Source organism: Dendrobates tinctorius, unplaced genomic scaffold (genome assembly GCF_039654945.1).
Source record: "Dendrobates tinctorius isolate UK_male_01 unplaced genomic scaffold, ASM3965494v1 ptg000070l, whole genome shotgun sequence".
Lineage (NCBI taxonomy): Eukaryota > Metazoa > Chordata > Amphibia > Anura > Dendrobatidae > Dendrobates > Dendrobates tinctorius.
Window position 1 is genome coordinate 73,813,142 of NW_027361738.1, and position 22,554 is coordinate 73,835,695.

The window sequence follows — 22,554 nt, forward strand, 5'->3', positions numbered from 1 at the left end:
CAGCCCATATTTACATGGACGTCACTATGACGCATGAGAGGTTAGGACCATCCCGAATTTGGGTACACCTTGTTGCGGTGGGATGGCTTTTACGCTTTTTATTTTTTAAATAAAAAAGGTGTTTACTAAAGTACCAAATTTATTTATATGCACTATTGCTTTTACTTATTTACTTGCAGCAGGGTATTTGTTCATTTTTTTTCTGTCTTGTTTCTTTGGCCAGTCTCCTGTCCGCCTGCAGTCTCCATTGCCTCTGCTACTTGTTGCCCTCGCACCTCCCCTGCCTGCTGCAACAACGCCGGTGACTCTCATGCGCACCCGTACCTTGGGTTTGGAGGATCCACCTCACCAGGTGAGCCTAACAGGAAGACTATCAATCACTGCTAGGACCGCCCACTTGACTCGTATACATAAAAAACAAGAGGGATTTCAATGAGTAAAAAGCAAGTTTTACTGAAACTTTTCGCACAAAAATGTCTATAAATGTGATCAGCTCCTCCTGCTCTATAACATCCTGCCTATGGATCAAATATTATTTTCAGCATGACAGGTTCCCTTTATGTGGTGGTCTTGAACACATGAAAGATCTTCCCTCCCTCTGGAATCCGGTAAAGGAGGCTCGCTTAACTATTGAAATAAGCAAGTCAGTCAGCCCCCTTCGTTACATACAGAAAAACAGAAATGGAGAAAAAGCTTTGCTCTGTCAAGACAAATGTGGTGCAACCGGGACCCCAAAAGGGAAAACAGGTGCCGAAACTGGGACCCCCAAAAGTGGTGCTACCGGGACGCCAAAAAATGGTACTGAAAAACCAGGATCCCAAAGGGGGTGCTGAAACCTGGACATCAGGACATGTGCGTCCATGCTTTCAACCAGGCCTGGCTAAATATGTTGTGCATACCTTTGAGAGAAAGAAGGGCCACATCTGAAGACCGCTTTATGATTGCCCATCAGTGGTATACGATCACAGGACTGGACTAATATAAGTGCTACATACAAGATCCATATGTCAGAGAAGGTTAAGTTGCAGTTGTATTGAGCAACAGTGACGACTCCTGGAGTGGACCCTCTGGGTCGTGGCACCAACTCACCCAGGACGAGCTGACCTAGTGAGGACCACCCTCTATACAGGGAGTGTCAGGGGCAAGCCCAAGGGGGTAAGGTACCATGACTTCTGGAACCAGGTGGCCAGCTCACAGGAGATACGAGAGAGTGTGTCTGCAGGATGCAACTGGGAGTGTGCAGGAAACAGGAGTGTGCAAAGCGTGGACACAGGAGTACGCAGGGTACAGGACAATACAGGGCGAGTGTACGGAAGTACGGAGAGTTCAGGACAATACAAGGCGTGTGTGTGCGCAAGATACTGGATAGTGCAAGGCGGATACACGGGAGCACGTATGGCGCACACAGGCAAGCATGCCCGGGTGCGGGCAAAGCAGGGCGCGTGCAAGGGAGCACGCTAAAGCACAGGATTAGACAGAGCGCGTGCTGGGAAGCACACCTGAGTGTAAGGCAATGCAGAGGGTGTGCCAAGAAGCACGACAGAACACAGAGCAGAGTGTAGGAATGGAGCATGTGCTAGGAAGCACGGCAAGACACGAGTACACAAGCAGAGCACAAGGCAGAGTACAGATACGGAGCACAAGGCAGAGGACCCAAGTATAGCGCGCAGCCGAGCAAGGACCAAACAGACCAAGCCAGGAAGCACAACAATAATCAGTCCCCTCCCATAGGAAGAGGTGGCCTGTTATAGGGCATGAGCACTTGGACTTCTGGGTCAGATCCTCCAGGACCATAGAAATGACAAGACTGGAGACAGAGCTAAGAAGAGAGCGTGTGCGCACTAAGAACACTGTGCAGCCATGGGACTAGGTACGAGAGGAGCGCGTGCGCACCCGACAGGAACCCCGATGCGGCCGCGGCACCGGAACTGGTGACGTCGGGCACGGAGTCCCGCCCCCAGGTGAGAGCGGAGTGACAGCAACATTTCACATCCAAAGGCTGAAAACACAATTCTAACCCAATGCTTCTCACAGCAGAGGGTTTGCTACAATGTATCCAGTCTAGACCATTCTAATCTATATGAACTCCAGATCAGGAGAGTTATTTGTGCTGCTGCGGATGTATTTCACTCACAGAGGATTTTATACATCGGATATAGGTAAATGTAACAAGACCATGGTGTCCATCGTTAAATGGGTCTATTATGTTAGGGTTTTGGTTTGTAGGACAGAAATGCCAGACAAGAACCTTGGTCTATAGGGGTTTTTGGAAATTAAAGTTATTTTCACAGACAGTAGGCAGAAAAGGTCAGGTTGATGAAGAAATGAATCCTAAAATTTGGCAGAACTTTTCATTAGTATGTTAGGAAGAGTGGGAACTGAACGCTACGATAAAGTAGTGGAGTATATCTAAAATTAATATTCTCATATGCAAAGTCAGTGATGTGAATTCTACGCAGGACTGAATGGAGATTGTTCTTCGTGCCAAAATTACATCACTGGACCCCTGTAGCAAAGCGGCTGGTGGCCTTTTCACTTCTCAAGTCTTTCCCCTTCCTTCTCAAGGTATTTTTGTTCTTTCTTCTTTTGAGTCTCATTGAAGAGTTCACTATCAAGTCAGCTCACGTCCCGGTCTGCCTAGTGCAAGAGGAATTCTACGGAATGAATGGGATTCTGTACTGATCAGACCGGCATGAATCTGAATACATCGTAATGCCAGAATGCCAGTCTAACATCTCGAAGATACAAAGTAAACGGGCGTGATGGGATGAAAGAACATGGGGCAAAGGAACACAGCAAGGCATTTCCAAAAATCTCACAATCGTACAGTTGCCAAAGACTAAAGACATTCTGATGTGGCATTTCGACATTTCCTTGTTTTATCAGACATTGTTGATAATCCTTGATGAAAGTGTCTTAAAGGAGTGGTGCAAAACTAATACTGATTTTCATCCTATATGTCTGTATTTATTTTAACATAATAGTTTTTCTAATAGGTTGAATTTAAAAAGTCCCTACCCTTTCCTCTCTAATCTAACTGCTTTATTTATTTTTTACGAATTTCCATTTTGATTATGCTTCGTTTGAGAATCCCCAGTGCACGCCGATATACTAAAGCACGCTGTCATTAGGGGGCATAGGCTGCGGTCACTGCTGCAGCCTCTGTTACCATCCTGAAACAAAGCATCCTCAGTGGTTTCAGTTTCAGGGGCTGGGATTGTCCCTTCTCTAAGGACCATGCATCAGTTATCAATACCGACTTCTTCCTGTTCTTCCTGTGCAATATTCTTCTCAGTGCACAGTGACAGTGCGCTCCTTCGCCAGCTCTAATTATAAGTGACAAGTCGGCAAAGCTTGTCTCTGCTCACCGTGTTATTGTCTTACAATGTGTACTGACTGTGCGCCCTCTTAACGGCTAGTCACATCTAATTAGAGCTGGCAAGGAAGTGCACTGTCACTATGCACTGAAAAAAATATTGTACAGTAAGAAGGGAGCTCGTACTGATCATATGTTCCAAATTGACCACCTATGAATGCTCAGTACAGCAGGGGCTAGCCCTACCCCTAAAACAGATGTCATTGATGACACTCCGTTTGAGGGTAGGGACAGAGGCTGCAGAAGTGACCACAACCTTTGCCCCCTAATGACAGCTAGCTTTAGTAACTCAGCATGTACTGGGGATTCTCAAATGTTTTGTACTTTTGACTTTCAGGCTCCAGATCTCACCATTCACTTCTGCTTCTAACATGAGAATACCATCATTTTATACTAACATGAGACTACCATCATTTTATATTCAATCCTATTGGCTATCTCATTCATAAATTTGACTTGCAACTATTTTGCATATGATTAGTTATGTAGATTTTTGCCATGTCACTGCATTGTTACTGTTTTGCTCCTAAAAATCTAAATTTAAATTTTTATTATTTTGTTAGTGTTTTGTAAATCCATCTTTGGCTTTCACCACTGCCTGAATCCTTCTGGGCAGCTCTCGATCAGATTCAAGCATGTCTCAACCAAAATCTGATCCCAGGTCTCTTCTACATGTTCCCAAAGTTGGTGCATTCTGGTCAACTCACTTGGGTATGTATACGGCTTTTTCTTCAACTCTACCCACAAGTGCTTGATTGTATTGGGGTATGGAGATTGTGAGGGCCAATACAGTAGCCAATGTCGTTGGGTCGTCGTCCTTTTTCATACCCATAGTACTTGAGTGTATGAAGTAACTCGTCTTGTAGGATACTTACATATAACTCAGCATTGAGGCCATCATCGAACCTGGTCAAGTATCCAACGCTTTTGGCTGTGAAACAACCCATATCACCAGGCTTCTTCCACCGAACTTGACAGTTCCTTCAATTTCTCGATTCGTTAGCCCTTTTTCCCTTGTTTCTTCCAGACCCGTTTGCACCCATCAGAGCCTGGTAAGTTGACTTTTGTCTCATCGCTCCAAATCACCCGTTTCGAATCTTCTACTGTCCGCTTTTCGTACTTTTTTGCAAACTCGAGCAGACATTTCTTATGACGATCCTGAGGTTGAGGCTCCTTCACCTTTTTTTCAGAACACCATTCCTGACTTGTGTAACCCACGTTACACGGTGCTTGCATGGACGTCTGTGATCTCACTATTATGAAGCATACGAGCCACCTCCACTGCCATATATGTCGCGTCAGAATTGATAAACCTTGTTGACTCCGATATTTTGCCTGGACGTCCACCTCTTGGCTTTTGAATGGATGGACTTCATTTTGTATTCTTCCAACTGTCTTGGCACTCACATGATGCAGTTTGGCAAGTTTCTTAGCCGAGGGACCGCTATCGGTGAGCTGGATGATGCCGTTTCTCTTTTCTTAGTAAATTTTCATGGCTGCGCCTCAATTCAAACCAGTGACCTTTCACATGTGTCATATAGGATTACCATATGTAAATAAGGGGTATGTATTTAGCAGTCGAGTAGGAGGATCAGGTACAGGAAGGTCCAAGGGAGTAGACCAGGAGGGGAGTTGCATGACGTGCTCAATACAATCGGCTGTGTGAATGTGCTGCTCTGTCCATTACGAATGGTGCTCAGGGATGATTTAAAACTCGTGTCTTAGCCTCAGGAACATCCTTCTGATTTTTCGATCATGAAGACGGCACAATGGAAATTTTATCATTGATTGCTTGGAGTCTGACCACTGGGACTCCAAGCGTTCCTGAGAATGGGGTCCTTGATCAATTTAACTGGCAGGAAGCTGCACATACTCGATCTCCATCTATTCATTGGTTATGGGTGTGCTGAAGAAAGCCAAGACAATGAATAGAGTCAGTGCTGAGAACAAGGATGACTTCTAATCGCCACACAATAAGAGAAAAAAGAATGGATCTACCTGTGGCAAAACATTTTTGTATGCCTGATCACAGCACCATGGACATGAAATTACTTGTATTGGAAGGTAACGTCAAAACTCAGAGAGACAGCAAAGTCTGGGAGTATAAACTTAAGACGACCTTTAACACTCTCAATGCAGGAATGAATGTGTCGCATGGATTTATGTATTTTTACATCAATTAAGGAGTTAGCTCCTCAGACCTTGTGGGGGCATCACAACACAGAACTAGACCCCAATCAGAGTACAATAAAACATCCGGACTCCTTATCTATGTACTGGTCCAATGTTTATGTTTCTCCCTCTCCCATATTGATAGTTCTGCTTCACGTCACTTGTCTTATCTATTGCATTTTTTCTAGGCTGTATTGTGCATAAATATGTGACTTCAGATTTTGTATTAGTCTAGCCTGATGAAGAGACCTGAGTAGTCTCGAAAGCTTGCAATGTGTTACCATCTTTTCAGTTAGCCATTAAAAGGTATCAACCACTGAGGATTCTCAATTCTGAATATTTTTCTATCTACTGGCTAACTTGGTACAAAGATATACATCTTTCATGTATAGGGCAATACTTTCTGCTCAGAATCAACCAAATGCAGCAAGGATGATAAGATAGCGCTTCACATTACAGATGGACAATGACCCAAAACATAATGCGACAGCAACCCAGGAGTTTAAGGCAAAGCAGTGGAATATTCTGAAATAGCCGTGCCAATCACCAGATCTGCATTTCACATGCTTAAAAAAAAAACTTAAGGCAGAAAGACCCCCAAACAAGAATCAACTGAAGTCAGCTGCAGTAAAGGCCCGGCAAAGCATCACAGAGGAGGAAACCTAGCATTTGTGGACGGTTATGGCTTCCAGACTTCAGGCAGTCATTACCTGCAAAGGATTCTCTGAAAAGCATTAAAAATGGACATTTTATTTATGATAAAGTTAGTTTGTCCAATTACTTTTGAACCCCTGAAATGAGGAGGCTTTGTGGAAAAATGGTTGCAATTCCTAAACGTTTCACTGGATATTTTTATTCAACCCCTTTAATTAAACCTGAAAGTCAGCACTTCAATTGCATCTCAGTTGTTTCATTTTTAAATCCAAAATAGAGACCTGCAGAGCTGAAATCACGGAGATTCGGTTAACAGGCCAAAGATTTCTGGATCCAGCTGTAGCAGAAGGACTAGGGTGCTGCAAATCTTTTTGCACAAATTTTATCTCCCCCCAATAACTCAGAAGACCCTACCTAATAGGGTATGTGTAAATTAATTTTCTAAATCAAACAGGATCAGTACAAAAGAACAACCTTCATTATTGCTCTAATAATTAAAACCATCTAGTGAAATGTATTTTTTATAATGTTTTTTTCTTTTTCAATAATTTTTATTGATTTTTTTTCATTTTGGGGGTAAAAACAAACACTATACGAACTATAGACAGAACAAACCAGGAGCAGGAAAGGACTTAAATGGAGGTAAGGGAACAAACCAATTTTATGACTGATGGGAGAATCGATTGGCAGGATCCCGGTCCATCTGCCAAGTGCCTGGTCCATCAGCCAGGATCCCGGTCCATCGGCCAGGTGCCAGGTCCATCAGCCAGGATCATGGTCCATCGGCCACGTGCCAGGTCCATCAGCCAGGATCCCAGTCCATCGGCCAGGTGCCAGGTCCATCGGCCAAGTGCCAGGTCCATCAGCCAGGATCCCGGTCCATCAGCCAGGATCCCGGTCCATCGGCCAGGTCCATCGGCCAGGAGCCAGGTCCATCAGCCAGGATCCCGGTCCATCAGCCAGGTGCCAGGTCCATCGGCAAGGTGCCAGGTCCACCAGCCAGGATCCCGGTCCATCGGCCAGGTGCCAGGTCCATCGTCCAGGTCAGTAAGTGACTACTGGACAGACAGTAAGTGGCTACTGGACGGAAGACCTGCGAATTATAATAAGGGAAATAGACCAACCCTACAGGACAGATTGCAGGGTGAGTGCCACCTATCTGTATGTATTTTATGTTCATGCCAGAGGTGACATTGTCAGCGGCGGAGAGCATAATGCAGAATTGTAAGAACAGAGGCTTCAGAATTATTATTTCATGTGGAATGTAAGTACTTTCTAAAACCAGCCATGTCCAGAGAGCCGACGAGTCTCTGTCTAGTAGCTATATTCTTCAGGCGTACTAGACGGAGACATTTTCTCTGGAGTTATCACTGCCCTGTTAAGACGAGCTCTATCCATATTTTATCAGCTTCGTACACTGTGTCTCCACATCTTTGCCAATGTCTGGCGCACAATTCTTTATTTATTTTTGTAAAACACGTCTTCTGTAGAGACTAGAAGCTTTATATTGGATTTATTTTTATGTGATAGTTATAATGTCAGTTTCCTTCTGTTCTATAGTGATCCACGCTGAAACTGATGCTTTCTTGGGGCGAAAAAAAAACCCCTAAAAAAAGCTACTTAAAGGGAATGTGTCCTCAGAAAATTACCTATTATTTACAATAGTAATATGAAAAATAAGGAAAACATGAGCAAATATTTTCTTTTTAAATATATCCATGTAGATTTAAAAAATATAATGTAAAAAAAAATCTTGCAATTTTTGCATTGGCTGCTAAGACTCCTACTTCCTATTCTTCACATGGACATTAGCAGTAATACAGTAGACTGAAAGAGATGCTATTTGTTTGTATAGAGGTGGTATCTTAGCATGCTCTAATCTGAGTAAACATTATTGTGAAGTGATGAGGAGGTGAGCTGTGACATCACCTATTGTGAATGGTGAATCCTGTGTTATCTGCTTTATATAGAGGTGTTATCAATCATTGAACAGGAGGAGGAGGAGGTGAGCTGTGACATCACCTATTGTGAATGGTGGATCTGTGTTATCTGCTTTATATAGAGGTGTTATCAATCATTGTACAGGAGGAAGTGAGCTGTGACATCACCTATAGTGAATGGTGGATCCTGTGTTATCTGCTTTATATAGAGGTGTTATCAGGAGGAGAAGGTGAGCTGTGACATCACCTATAGTGAATGGTGGGTCCTGTGTTATCTATATGTATTGTAGGTGTTACCATCAATGTAATTCTTCCTGTGATAATAAGGAGACAGCTTAAAAGTCATAACTTCCCAAAAGGACATACAAGCCTACTAAAAGGCACAGTAATTAGTGTGTAAATTCCTAACTTGTAAAACACTAATATATTTGACATAACAACCCGATTTAAACAACACTTTCTGATGACATATTTCCTTTAAAGGGAACTTTTCACATTAAACATTCAGTCTGATCTGCTAGCGGCATGTCATCGACCATGAGGAGCTGAGTAAATGGATTTCTGATTTTGCGGGATAAGATTACTGTAAATAGAACTTATGATTTATTAATTTAAATATCTACACATTTTAAGAACCCAGTAGGCGGTGTTAATAAGTGATTGACATAGAGATAGTTATCAATTATTGAATAGAACTGCCCTCTTCTCCAAACTCCTAAACATAGAAAGAGCAGATATTAAATATCTGCTCATCTCTTTCTGGTCTATAACAAGATGTTAAGCCAATTGGACTGAATATTTAATATGATAGGTTCTCCTTAAAGGGGTTGTTCACTGCATGTGATGACAGACTTGCAACTCCTCACATCGCGCGCACTGTGCACTGTAAGGATTCTCCGATGGCGGTGTAACAGGACAAATTAACCACTGACCAAATCAAACCTGGGTATAGTTTGGCCCAGGCCAGAATATACTCCAATGGATAAACTGTCCAAGGCCAAACTATACCGGGGGGGGGGGTGTAAAATGGTCTAGGCCAAGCTATATCCACCTCCAGGCTACAATATACCCCTCTGTTTTAGCCCTTGTAAATGGGATAGATTGTAGGTGCCATTTTTTAATAACATAAAACTGACTTGCACGTAGTGGGAAAGTATTTGTGTCGTTAATCACTTGATGAAGACTGATCTTACAATACAATGTGACAGGTTTTTACGTTTAGGGTATGTGCACACAGGGCTGCCACTCCGAATTTTGGGGCCCCCTTGAGACTCCGCCCACAGCCCCACCGCTCTCTCTTGGAAAAACTCCACTTCTCACCAATCACACAGTAACAGTTCTCAACTCCAGATCACACACATAGCCAGCAGCTCTTGTTATGGCCAAAAGATTTTTTAAATCTGCCACCACAACAAGGTAGACTCTTTTGGCCAGGCCCTACTCTACTGTAACCTATTAACCCCTTCATGACCCAGCCTATTTTGACCTTAATGACCTGGCCATTTTTTGCAATTCTGCCCAGTGTCCCTTTATGAGGTAATAACTCTGGAACGCTTCAACGCATCCTAGCGATTATGAGATTGTTTTTTCGTGACATATTGGGCTTCATGTTAGTGGTAAATTTAGGTCGATAATTTTTGCGTTTATTTGTGAAAAAATCAGAAATTTGGTGAAAATGTTGAAAATTTTGCAATTTTCAAATTTTGAATTTTTATTCTGTAAAACTAGAAAGTTATGTGACACAAAATAGTTACTAAATAACATTTCCCACATGTCTACTTTACATCAGCACAATTTTGGAAGCAAAATATTTTTTTGTTAGGAAGTTATAAGGGTTAAAAGTTGACCAGTCATTTCTCATTTTTACAACAAAATTTACAAAACCATTTTTTTTTAGGGACCACCTCACATTTGAAGTCACTTTGAGGGGTCTATATGGCAGAAAATACCGAAAAGTGACACCACTCTAAAAACTGCACCCCTCAAGCTACACAAAACCACATTCAAGAAGATTATTAACCCTTCAGGTGTTTCACAGCAGCTAAGGCAATGTGGAAGGAAAAAATGGACATTTTAATTTTTCCAACACAAATTTCCTTTCAGCATCAATTTTTTCATTTTCACATGGGCAACAGGATAAAATGGATCCTAAAATTTGTTGGGCAATTTCCCCTGAGTACACCGATACCTCATATGTGGTCATAAACCACTGTTTGGGCGCACGGCAGGGCTCAGAAGGGAAGGAGCGCCATTTTACTTTTTGAATCGAAAATATGCTGGAATATTTAGCGCTTGCCATGTCGCGTTTGGAGAGTCGCTGTGTGCCTAAACACTGGAGCTCCCCCACAAATGACCCCATTTTGGAAACTAGACCCCCCAAGGAACTTATCTAGATGCATAGTAATCACTTTGAACCCCCAGGTGCTTCTCAAATTGATCCATAAAAAAAAAAAGTACTTTTTTTTCACAAAAATTATCTTTTAGCCTCAGTTTTTTCATTTTCACATGGGCAACAGGATAAAATGGATCCTAAAATTTGTTGGGCAATTTCTCCTGAGCACACCAATACCTCATATGTGGTCATAAACCACTGTTTGGGCGCACGGCAGGGCCCGGAAGGGAAGGAGCGCCATTTGACTTTTTGAATGGAAAATTAGCTCCAATCGTTATCGGACACCATGTCGCGTTTGGAGAGCCTAAACATTGGAGCTCCCCCATAAGTGACACCATTTTGGAAACTAGACCCCTTAAGGAACTTATCTAGATGTGTAGTGAGCACTTTGAACCCCCAAGTGCCTCACTAAAGTTTATAACATAAAGCAGTGAAAATAAAAAATCATTTTTCCTCAAAAATGATTTTTTAGCACGCTATTTTTTATTTTCACAAGGGTAACAGGAGAAATTGGACCACAAAAGTTGTTGTCCAGATTGTCCTGAGTACGCTGGTACCCCATATGTGGGGGGGAACCACTGTTTGGGTGCACGGCAGGGCACAGAAGGGAATGAGCGCCATTTGACTTTTTGAAATGAAAATTAGCTCCAATCGTTAGCGGACGCCATTTCGTGTTTGGAGATCCCCTGTGGGCCTAAACATTGGAGTTCCCCCAGAACCCACAAATGACCCCATTATGGAAACTAGACCCCCTAATGAACTTATCTAGATGCATAGTGAGCACTTTGAACCCCCAGGTGATTCACAGAAGTTTATAATGCAGAGCAGTGAAAATAAAAAATCTTTTTTTTTCCTAAAAAAAAAATTTTTTAGTCGGCAATTTTTTATTTTCACAAGGGTACCAGGATAAATTGGACCCCAAAAGTTGTTTTCCAGTTTGTCCTGAGTACGCTGGTACCCCATATGTGGGGGGGGGACCACTGTTTGGGCACACGTCGGGGCTCGGAAGGGAAGTAGTGACATTATGAAATGCTGACTTTGATGGAATGGTCTGCGGGCATCATGTTACATTTGCTGAGCCCCTGTGTGCCTAAACAGTAGAAACCCCCCATAAGTGACCCCATTTTGGAAACTAGACCCCCAAGGAACTTATCTAGATGTGTGGTGAGCACCTTGAACCCCCAAGTGCTTCACAGAAGTTTATAACGCAGAGCCGTGAAAATAAAAAATCATTTTTTTCCCTCAAAAAAAAATGATTTTTAGCCCGCAATTTTTTTTTCACAAGGGTAACAGGATAAATTGGACCCCAAAAGTTGTTGTCCAGTTTGTCCTGAGTACGCTGATACCCCATATGTGGGGGATGACCACTGTATGGGCACACGTCAGGGCTCGGAAGGGAAGTAGTGACGTTTTGGTATGCAGACTTTGATGGAATGGTCTGCGGGCATCATGTTACCTTTGCAGAGCCCTTGATGTACCTAAACTGTGGAAACCCCCCACAAGTGACCCCATTTTGGAAACTAGACCCCATAAGGAACTTGCCTAGATGTGTGGTGAGCACCTTGAACCCCGAAGTGCTTCACAGAAGATTGTAACGCAGAGCCATGAAAATAGAAAATCTTTTTTTTCCTCAAAAAATGAATTTTTAGCTCGCAATTTTTTATTTTCACAAGGGTAACAGGAGAAATTGGTCCCCAAAAGTTGTTGTCCAGTTTGTCCTGAGTACGCTGGTACCCCATATGTGTGGGGGAACCATTGATTGGGCACACGTCAGGGCTCGGAATGGAAGTAGTGACGTTTTGAAATGCAGACTTTGATGGAATAGTCTGCAGTCGTCATTACGTTTGCAGAGCCCCTGATGTGCCTAAACAGTGGAAACCCCCCACAAGTGACACCATTTTGGAAACTAGACCTTCCGAGGAACTTATGTAGATGTATGGTGAGCACTTTCAACCCCCAAGTGCTTCACAGAAGTTTATAATGCAGAGACATGAAAATGAAAAAAAACATTTTTTTTCCACAAAAATAATTTTTTAGCCCCCAATTTTTTATTTTCCCAAGGGTAACAGGAGAAATTAGACCCCAAAAGTTGTTGTGCAATTTTTCCTGAGTACGCTGATACCCCATATGTTGGGGTAAACCACTGTTTGGGCACACGTCGGGGCTTGGAAGGGAGTGAGCACCGTTTGACTTTTTGAACGCAAAATTGGCTGGAATCAAAGGTTGCACCATATCGCGTTTGGAGACCCCCTGATGTGCCTAAACAGTGGAAACCCCTCAATTCTAACTCCAACCCTAAACCCAACACACCCCTAACCACAACCCTAACCCCAACACATCCCTAACCCTAATCCCAACCCTAACCATAAACCTAACCCCAACACACCCCTAACCCCAACACTAACCATAACACTAACCACAAGCCTAACCCTAATTCTAACCCTAATTCCAACCCTAGACATGACCGCTGTCATTCAGTGGCGGGGGGGCGAATCGGTGTCTCCAGCCATGTCCGATGCTATTGCAGCATCGGCCATGGCTGGATTGTAATATTTCATCAATTTTCATTGATGAAATATTACTATCTCTCTGATTGGCTGTTTCACTTTTAACAGCCAATCAGAGTGATCGTAGCCATGTGGGGGCGAAGCCACACCCCCTGTGGTGAATTACAAAGCCCCCTGTATCTGCAGGTCAGGTGACCTTTCATTGACCCCGGTCACCCGACCCGCAGGGGGGCTTTGAATTCATGACACAGGGTATGCATCATAGGTCGGATCGGCACCGACTTTCATGACGCATACGCTGTGTCACAGGTCGGGAAGGGGTTAAACATTTGCTAAAATATCCAATACAATTTAGGTATATTTTTTATTTTTCAATTTTTAAAATGACCAACAATATCACATCCAAAGGGACAAATACCACCACACCATGCCCAGACACCATATTACCACCACATGGTGACCAATAATACCACATACAAGGAACAAATACAGCCACACCGTGACCAGACCACATATTACCACCAGTGACAGAATAATAGCACATACAAGGGACAAATACCACCGCACCATGACCAGACCACATATTACCACATGGTGACTGGATACTACAATACTGATCATTATTAAAAAAACATATTACTATCACCATAAGTGCCATTATACACAGGAGATCTGTACTTAGTATGTAGTGTCTGTGTACAGGTAATATAGTGATCAATGACATTATACACAGGAGCTCTGTATATAGTGTCAGTGTACAGGTAATACAGTGATCACCAGTGACATTATACACAGGAGCTCTGTATATAGTGTCAGTGTACAGGTAATACAGTGATCACCAGTGACATTATACACAGGAGCTCTGTATATAGTGTCAGTGTACAGGAAATACAGTGATCACCAGTGAAATTATACACAGGAGCTCTGTATATAGTGTCAGTGCACAGGTAATACAGTGATCACCGGTGACATTATGCACAGGAGCTCTATATATAGTGTCAGTGTACAGGTAATACAGTGATCACCGGTGACATTATGCACAGGACCTCTGTATATAGTGTCAGTGTACAGGTAATACAGTGATCACCGGTGACATTGTGCACAGGACCTCTGTATATAGTGCCAGTGTACAGGTAATACAGTGATCACTGGTGACATTGTACAAAGGCACACTGTATAAAGTGCATAGTGTCATTGTACAGGTAACACACTGACTCACCAGTGACGTCTCTAGGTAAAGTCCTTCATCTTTGCTTTTCATCTTTAATCAAGCACAGATCGCCATCACGTCTTCCAGCCAGGGCTTGTCTCTGCAGGAAATAACACAGTTATCTAGAGCTCCGCTTGCAGAACACATTACTTAATTTTTTTCCCAACTTCTACACTACACCAGATGAAGAAATAAAGGTGACATAGTGTCACTCTGCACAGTAACAGGACCGCCCCCCCATTTAAAACAGTATCCTCAAAAAAATAAAATAAATACATCACTGCAGTAATAATATCCCTTAATTAGCCCCTATGGTAATAATATTCCCCATTCTGGCTCCCGTGTGTCTCATTCCTGGCTTCAGCCATATTTTCTCTCATCCTGCCCTCATGAGTATCTATTCTGCCCCCACATGATCTCCAGATCCTGCCCCATCTGTCTACATTGTATCCATCCTGCCCCATGATCCTGCACCATGTGTCTCCCATCCTGCCCCCTGTGTCTCACATTCTGCCCCCTCCTGTGCCTCACTGTCACATTCTGCCCCATCCTGTGTCTTACTGTCACATTCTGCCCCCTCCTGTGTCTGTCACATTCTGCCCCCTCCTGTGTCTCACTGTCACATTCTGCCCCATCCTGTGTCTTACTGTCACATTCTGCCCCCTCCTGTGTCTGTCACATTCTGCCCCCTCCTGTGTCTCACTGTCACATTCTGAACCCTCCTGTGTCTCACTGTCACATTATGCCCCCATGTCCATTCTGACCCCGTGTCTCACATTATGCCCCAATAATGTCTGCATTCTGCCCCATCATGTCTGCATTCTGCTCCCATCATGTCTGCATTCTGCTCCCATCATGTCTGCATTCTGCCCCCATGTCTTGTATTCTGCCCCCATGTCTTGTATTCTGCCCCCATGTCTTGTATACTGCCCCCATGTCTTGTATACTGCCCCCATGTCTTGTATACTGCCCCCATGTCTTGCATTCTGGCCCCATGTCTTGCATTCTGGCCCCATGTCTTGCATTCTGCCCCCATGTCTTGCATTCTGCCCCCATGTCTTGCATTCTGCCCCCATGTCTTGCATTCTGCCCCCATGTCTTGCATTCTGCCCCCATGTCTTGCATTCTGCCCCCATCTGTCTGCATTCTGCCCCCATGTCTCGCATTCTGCCCCATGTCTTGTATTCTGCCCCCTTGTCTGCATTCTACCCCCATGCCTCGAATACTGCCCCCATGTCTTGCATTCTGCCCCATGTCTCGCATTCTACCCCCATGTCTTGCATTTTGCCCCGTGTCTTCATATTTGCCCCTGTGTGCCTCTAATCCTGCCCCGTCTCCATATTTGCCCCTGTGTGTCTCCAATCCTGCCCCCTGTCTCCATATTTGCCCCTGTGTGTCTCCAATCCTGTCCCGTCTACATATTTGCCCCGTGTGTCTCTAATCCTACCCCCTGTCTACATATTTGCAACACATTAACCTAATCTATCCCTGTGTGGCACAGCCAAAAGTTTTACCATAACCAGGTTCCCCGCATCATGTTCCCACATGCTTTATGCATCCATTAGCCCTCTGTGTTTGCACTGTTACACACTTAACATTATGGCTGGTCCATACAATCAGGGCAACTGTTACCACCCACCTTTCGTGTCTACCTCTTTCCTCATAGACTGTAAGCTTGCGAGCAGGGCCCTCATTCCTCTTGGAATTTGTTATCTATGTGATTATTGTTAGGCTGTAATGTCTATTGTCTGTACAAATCCCCTCTGAAATGTAAAGTGCTGCGGAATACACTCACTGGCCACTTTATTAGGTACACCTGTCCAACTGTGTGTTAAGACTTAATTTCTAATCAGCCAATCACATGGCGGCAACTCAGTGCATTTAGGCATGTAGACATGGTCAAGACAATCTCCTGCAGTTCAAACCGAGCATCAGTATGGGGAAGAAAGGTGATTTGAGTGCCTTTGAACGTGGCAAGATTGTTGGTGCCAGAAGGGCTGGTCTGAGTATTTCAGAAACTGCTGATCTACTGGGTTTTTCACGCACAACCATCTCTAGGGTTTACAGAGAATGGTCCGAAAAAGAAAAAAAATCCAGTGAGCGGCAGTTCTGTGGCCGGAAATGCCATGTTGATGCCAGAGGTCAGAGGAGAATGGGCAGACTGGTTCAAGCTGATAGAAAGGCAACAGTGACTCAAATTGCCACCCGTTACAACCAAGGTAGGCAGAAGAGCATCTCTGAACGCACAGTGCGTCGAACTTTGAGGCAGATGGGCTACAGCAGCAGAAGACCACACTGGGTACCACTCCTCTCAGCTAAGAACAGGCATCTGATGGCTACTTTCAGCAGGATAATGCGCCATGTCATAAAGCTCGAATCATCTCAGATTGGTTTCTTGAACATGACAATGAGTTCACTGTACTCAAATGGCCTCCTCAGTCACCAGATCTCAATCCAATAGAGCATCTTTGGGATGTGGTGGAACGGGAGATTCGCATCAGGGATGTGCAGCCGACAAATCTGCGCCAACTGTGTGATGCCATCATGTCAATATGGTCCAAAATCTCTGAGGAATGCTTCCAGCACCTTGTTGAATCTCTGCCACGAAGAATTGAGGCAGTTCTGAAGGCAAAAGGGGGTCCAACCCGTTACTAGCATGGTGTACCTAATAAAGTGGCCAGTGAGTGTATGTCGGCGCAATAGAAATAAAATGTATTATTATTATATTTGCCCGTGTGTCTCCAATCCTGCCCGCTGTCTCCATATTTGCCCTTGTGTGTCTCCAATCCTGCCCCGTCTCCATATTTGCCCCTGTGTGTCTTCAATCCTGCCCGCTGTCTCCATATTTCCCCCTGTGCGTCTCCAATCCTGCCCGCTGTCTCCATATTTCCCCCTGTGTGTCTCCAATCCTGCCCGCTGTCTCCATATTTGCCCTTGTGTGTCTCCAATCCTGCCCCGTCTCCATATTTGCCCCTGTGTGTCTTCAATCCTGCCCCCTGTCTCCATATTTGCCCCTGCGTGTCTCCAATCCTGCCCCGTCTCCATATTTGCCCCTGTGTGTCTTCAATCCTGCCCCGTCTCCATATTTGCCCCTGCGTGTCTCCAATCCTGCCCCGTCTCCATATTTGCCCCTGTGTGTCTCCAATCCTACCCACTGTCTATATATTTGCCCCTGTGTGTCTCCAATCCTGCCCGCTGTCTCCATATTTGCCCCTGTGTGTCTCCAATCCTGCCCCCTGTCTCCATATTTGCCCCGTGTGTCTCCAATCCTGCCCCCTGTCTCCATATTTGCCCCTGTGTGTCTCCAATCCTACCCCGTCTCCATATTTACCCCTGTGTGTCTCCAATCCTACCAACTGTCTATATATTTGCCCCTGTGTGTCTCCAATCCTGCCCCGTCTCCATATTTGCCCCTGTGTCTCCAATCCTGCCCCCTGTCTCCATATTTGCCCCTGTGTGTCTCCAATCCTACCCCATCTCCATATTTACCCCTGTGTGTCTCTAATCCTACCCACTGTCTATATATTTGCTCCTGTGTCTCCAATCCTGCCCGCTGTTTCCATATTTGACCCTGTGTCTCCAATCCTGCCCCGTCTCCATATTTGCCCCTGTGTGTCTCCAATCCTACCCCGTCTCCATATTTACCCCTGTGTGTCTCCAATCCTACCCACTGTCTATATATTTGCCCCTGTGTCTCCAATCCTGCCCGCTGTCTCCATATTTGCCCCTGTGTGTCTCCAATCCTACCCCCTGTCTACATATTTGCCCCTGTGTGTCTCCAATCCTGCCCCGTGTCTCCATTCCGCCAGGGAAACATATTGCCCCTTTCAAAAATAAAATAAAAACTTTTTTCTTACCTGGCCTCGCTCCTGCGGTGAAGATGGAGCTGCTGCTGTGTGAGCTGAAAGGACCTGTGGTGACGTCATCGTCATGTGATCAGGGGCGGAGCTGATCAATGGTGAAGGCCTGTGATAATGATGTCGTCACCACAGGTCCTTCAGCACTTCTCTAACTTTCGGATGTCGGGCGCTGTGGCGGCTCTGCTGATGTGTGCGCTGCAGGCCCGACCGCAGCGCACACTTGGGGCCCGCCAGATGTCGCACAGAACTTGGGGCCCGATGACTGGAAGCACAGGAGCGGGGCCCCTGATCTGCGGGCCCCCTTCTGTACTGCTGTTCACAGGGTACAGGATACAGCAGTAAGGGCTGTCCAGCCCTGATGGCGGCCCTGTGTGCACACGTTGCGGATTCGTGTGCGGATTTTTCAGTGCAGAATCTGCAGAATCCGCAGGTAAAATGACCTGCGGATTTTCTGCAGATTTTGTGCGGATTTTGCCTGCATTTTTACACCTGCGAATTCCTATAATGGAATGGGTGTAAAAACGCTGCGGATGCCGCACAAAGAATTGACATGCTGCAGAAAATAAACCGCTGCGTTTCTGCACGGAATTTTTCGCAGCATGTGCACAGCGGTTTTTGTTTTCCATAGGTTTACATGGTACTGTACACCGCATGGAATACTGCTGCGGATCCGCAGGGCCAAATCTGCAACGTGAGCACATACCCTTAGAGTGAATTGTAACTTTATCTTATCGCGTCACTGGTTTTCTCACCCTATCGCTGATTGATTGGTTGAAAAGTGTGCAGTTCTCTTTCTATCATACTCAGACACACAGCCAGGGCCGGATTATAGGAGGGGCAGGCGGGGCTTCAGCCCCGGGGCCCCCACCACAAGAGCTTCTAAGGGGGCCCCCACCACTGGGCAGCGACCGCCAACGCAGCGCGAGGATAAATATTAGACGCCGTCAGTGAATAGCAGGAACGGAGCGGCCGGCAAGGGTCCGTCCTGCTTCCTGCCCGGAGGCCGCGCTTCCTGTTTTCACACGTCATCATTCAGCGGCTGCTGCTGTGTGAGGGAGGAAGCGCTGGCGATGCTGCAGAGGACAGGTGAGAGGAGAGAGGTGGTGTCTTGTGTGTGTATGTATGTGTGTATCAGTGTATGTATGTATGTATGTCTGTGTCTGTGTGTGTGTATATCTGTGTGTATGATGGAGCAGGCAGAGGCAGTGATGGGACATGGGAGTGATGGTCTAGAAGGCAGTGATGGGGTGAAGAAGCAGGCAATGATGGGGGTGATGGAGCAGGCAGTGATGGGGCCGGGTGATGGAGCAGGCAGTGATGGGGTGATGGAGCAGGCAGTGATGGGGTGATGGAGCAGGCAGTGATGGGGTGATGGAGCAGGCAGTGATGGGGGTGATGGAGAAGGCAGTGATGGGGGTGATGGAGCAGGCAATGATGGGGGTGATGGAGCAGGCAGTGATGGGGTGATGGAGCAGACAATGATGGGGGTGATGGAGAAGGCAGTGATGGGGTGATGGAGCAGGCAATGAGGGGAGTGATGGGGGTGATGGAGCAGGCAATGATGGGGTGATGGAGCAGACAATTATGGGAGTGATGGAGCAGGCAGTGATGGGGTGATGGAGCAGGCAATGATGGGAGTTATGGGGTGATGGAGCAGGCAGTGATGGGGGTGATGGAGCAGGCAGTGATGGGGGTGATGGAGCAGGCAGTGATGGGGGTGATGGAGCAGGCAGTGATGGGGGTGATGGAGCAGGCAGTGATGGGGTGATGGAGCAGACAATGATGGGGGTGATGGAGCAGGCAATGATGGGGTGATGGAGCAGGCGATGATGGGAGTGATGGAGCAGGCAATGATGGGAGTGATGGGGGAAGGCAGTGATGGGGTGATGGAGAACGCAGTGATGGGGTGATGGAGAAGGCAATGATGGGAGTGATGGCGTGATGGAGCAGGAAATGATGGGGGTGATGGAGCAGACAATGATGGGAGTGATGGGGTGATGGAGCAGGCAATGATGGGAGTGATGGGGAGAAAGCAGTGATGGGGTGATGGAGAAGGCAGTGATGGGGAGAAGACAATGATGGGGTGATGGTCGAGAGGGCAATGATGGGGTGATGGGTGAGAATGCAATGATGGTGGTGGTGGAAATGTGGCAGAACAAGAGGATAAGATTAGATTGTTCATCTAAGTGCTACAGTTCGCGCTCTACTGTTATGGCTAAAATGTTAATGATATGGGGGCCCCCACCAGATTTTCTGCCCAGGGGCCCCCACCAACCTTAATCCGGCCCTGCACACAGCTGCTTTTAATATGTGACTACTGAGAAGTGCGGCAGGATTCTTCACCTCATTACATCTTTGTGGAAGTCTAACATTTTTAATGATTGAAGTTTTTCTGGTGCAAGTAATAAAAGTCTACGTGTTTAGAACTTTAAGATTTCAGACAGTTATCTTCTGGCATAAGTTACCTGACAAAGGGGAACCCCCAATAGAATGTTGAAAAATTAAGTAATTCTTGTGTATATCACTCAACGCAGGTGATGTCAAGGGGGGCATAATCCGGCATGAGGGGGGTATGAAATAGCCTAGGTCGCTTTAACCCTGTGTGTAGTCTGGATTTGGGGTATATTATGGCCTGTTACACCAGCTCTGGGAGCGGCGGGGTCTGCATACATGCAGTCACGTGCACAACCTTGCTCAACACAAGTGTATTGTGCGAGGCCGGATATAGTTTAGTCGCAGTGTGGCCGGAAGTTTACAAATTGCACACTTGTTTTCACATGACTGCCCGTTCCCGGTGGCGGAGAATCTTCACAGCGGGCAGTGCGTCCACTGTGAGGATTCAAGAGTCTGCAGTCATATAGTTTGACTTGAAAAATAATTTTATAAAGGTCCTGTTCAACTTGGAAATCTATGCGGAACAGATGAATGGGCGCTCCGCACCACCGTTGCCTATAATCGCCGGTCCTCTGCCCTTGATTGACATCAGTAAGAGTACATAAAAGGGAAAAACTATCGACAGATCCCTTTAACGGCTTTATAAAGGCATTCAGGTTCACTGCTAATATCTCGGATGAATGATGTAAATCTGCAAGTTACAGCGATGTGACATCTCTCATGGGTTAATTCCAGCTGACAACATAAGACTGGTCCAGAAAACCCGATATATTGTGCGCAACACAGACTGGGAACAAGGAAACTGGGTCATTGTCTGAAGGCAGCGCCGCAATATTACACGTATGACGACTGGGACTATTCCAAGGTTTCTAAAAATACTTCTATAAATTAGTAATCAACTGGGTAGGGAAAAAATAAATCAGATCGCTACTAACTTTATCCAGGAGAGAAAAAGATATGGTGACTGCTCTGCGGTGGATGCGGTTTCAGTTTCCTACTGGTATGGCCAAGAGTAAAATATGTAGAAATGTCACATTCTGCCAAAGCCTGAATGTTATACGGTGGTTAGAGAGGACACATAGATGTTGTTTATGAGCTCAGCTGCTACAGAACCTCATAATTCAGACCCCAGCTGCTGCAGAACCTCATAATTCACACCCCAGCTGCTGCAGAACCTCATAATTCACACCCCAGCTGCTGCAGAACCTCGTAATGGACACCTCAGCTGCTGCAAAACATCATAAGGCTATGTGCACACGGTGCAGATTTCCTGCGGATCCGCAGCGGATTTTTCCGCGCAGAAACGCTGCAGATCTGCACTGTGATTTACAGTACAATGTAAATCAATGAAAAAAAAAAAAAAAAAAAGCTGTGCAGATGGTGCAGAAAAATCAGTGCGGATTTGCTGCGGATTTAAAAGAAGTGCATGTCACTTCTTTTGTGCGGTTTTCCACCTGCTCCATTCTCCAAATCCGCAGGGGGAAAACCGCACAAAAACCGCAGTAAAACCGCAAAAAAAAGGAAGAAATCCGCAGGAAAAATGCAGGTCAATTGACCTGCGGATTTCTTAAAATCCACGCGGAAAAATCCGCGGGAGGATCCGCACCGTGTGCACATAGCCTTATACACCATAGTGCTGCAGAACCTCATAATTCACACCCCAGCTGCTGCAGAACATCATAATGCACATCAGCTGCTGCAGAACATAATAATACACCTAAGCTGCTGCAGAAGCTTATAATACACCATATCTGCTGCAAAACATCATAACACAAACCCCAGCTGCTGCAGAACCTCATAACACACGCCTCAGCTGCTGCAGAACCTCATAATACACCATAGCTGCTGCAGAACCTCATAACACACCATAGTGCTGCAGAACCTCATAATTCACACCCCAGCTGCTGCAGAACCTCATAATACATCTCTCAGCTGCAGAACATCATAATGCACATCAGCTGCTGCAGAACATAATAATACACCTAAGCTGCTGCAGAAGCTTATAATACACCATATCTGCTGCAAAACATCATAACACAAACCCCAGCT

General features: G+C 45.4%; 1 protein-coding gene across 7 annotated transcripts in view; it reads right to left on the bottom strand.

Annotated features, from left to right (window-relative positions):
- ADAM22 (ADAM metallopeptidase domain 22) overlaps positions 1–22,554 on the bottom strand; it is a 290,157-nt gene that overhangs the window by 147,775 nt on the left and 119,828 nt on the right. The gene's annotated exons all lie outside the window — the stretch shown is intronic.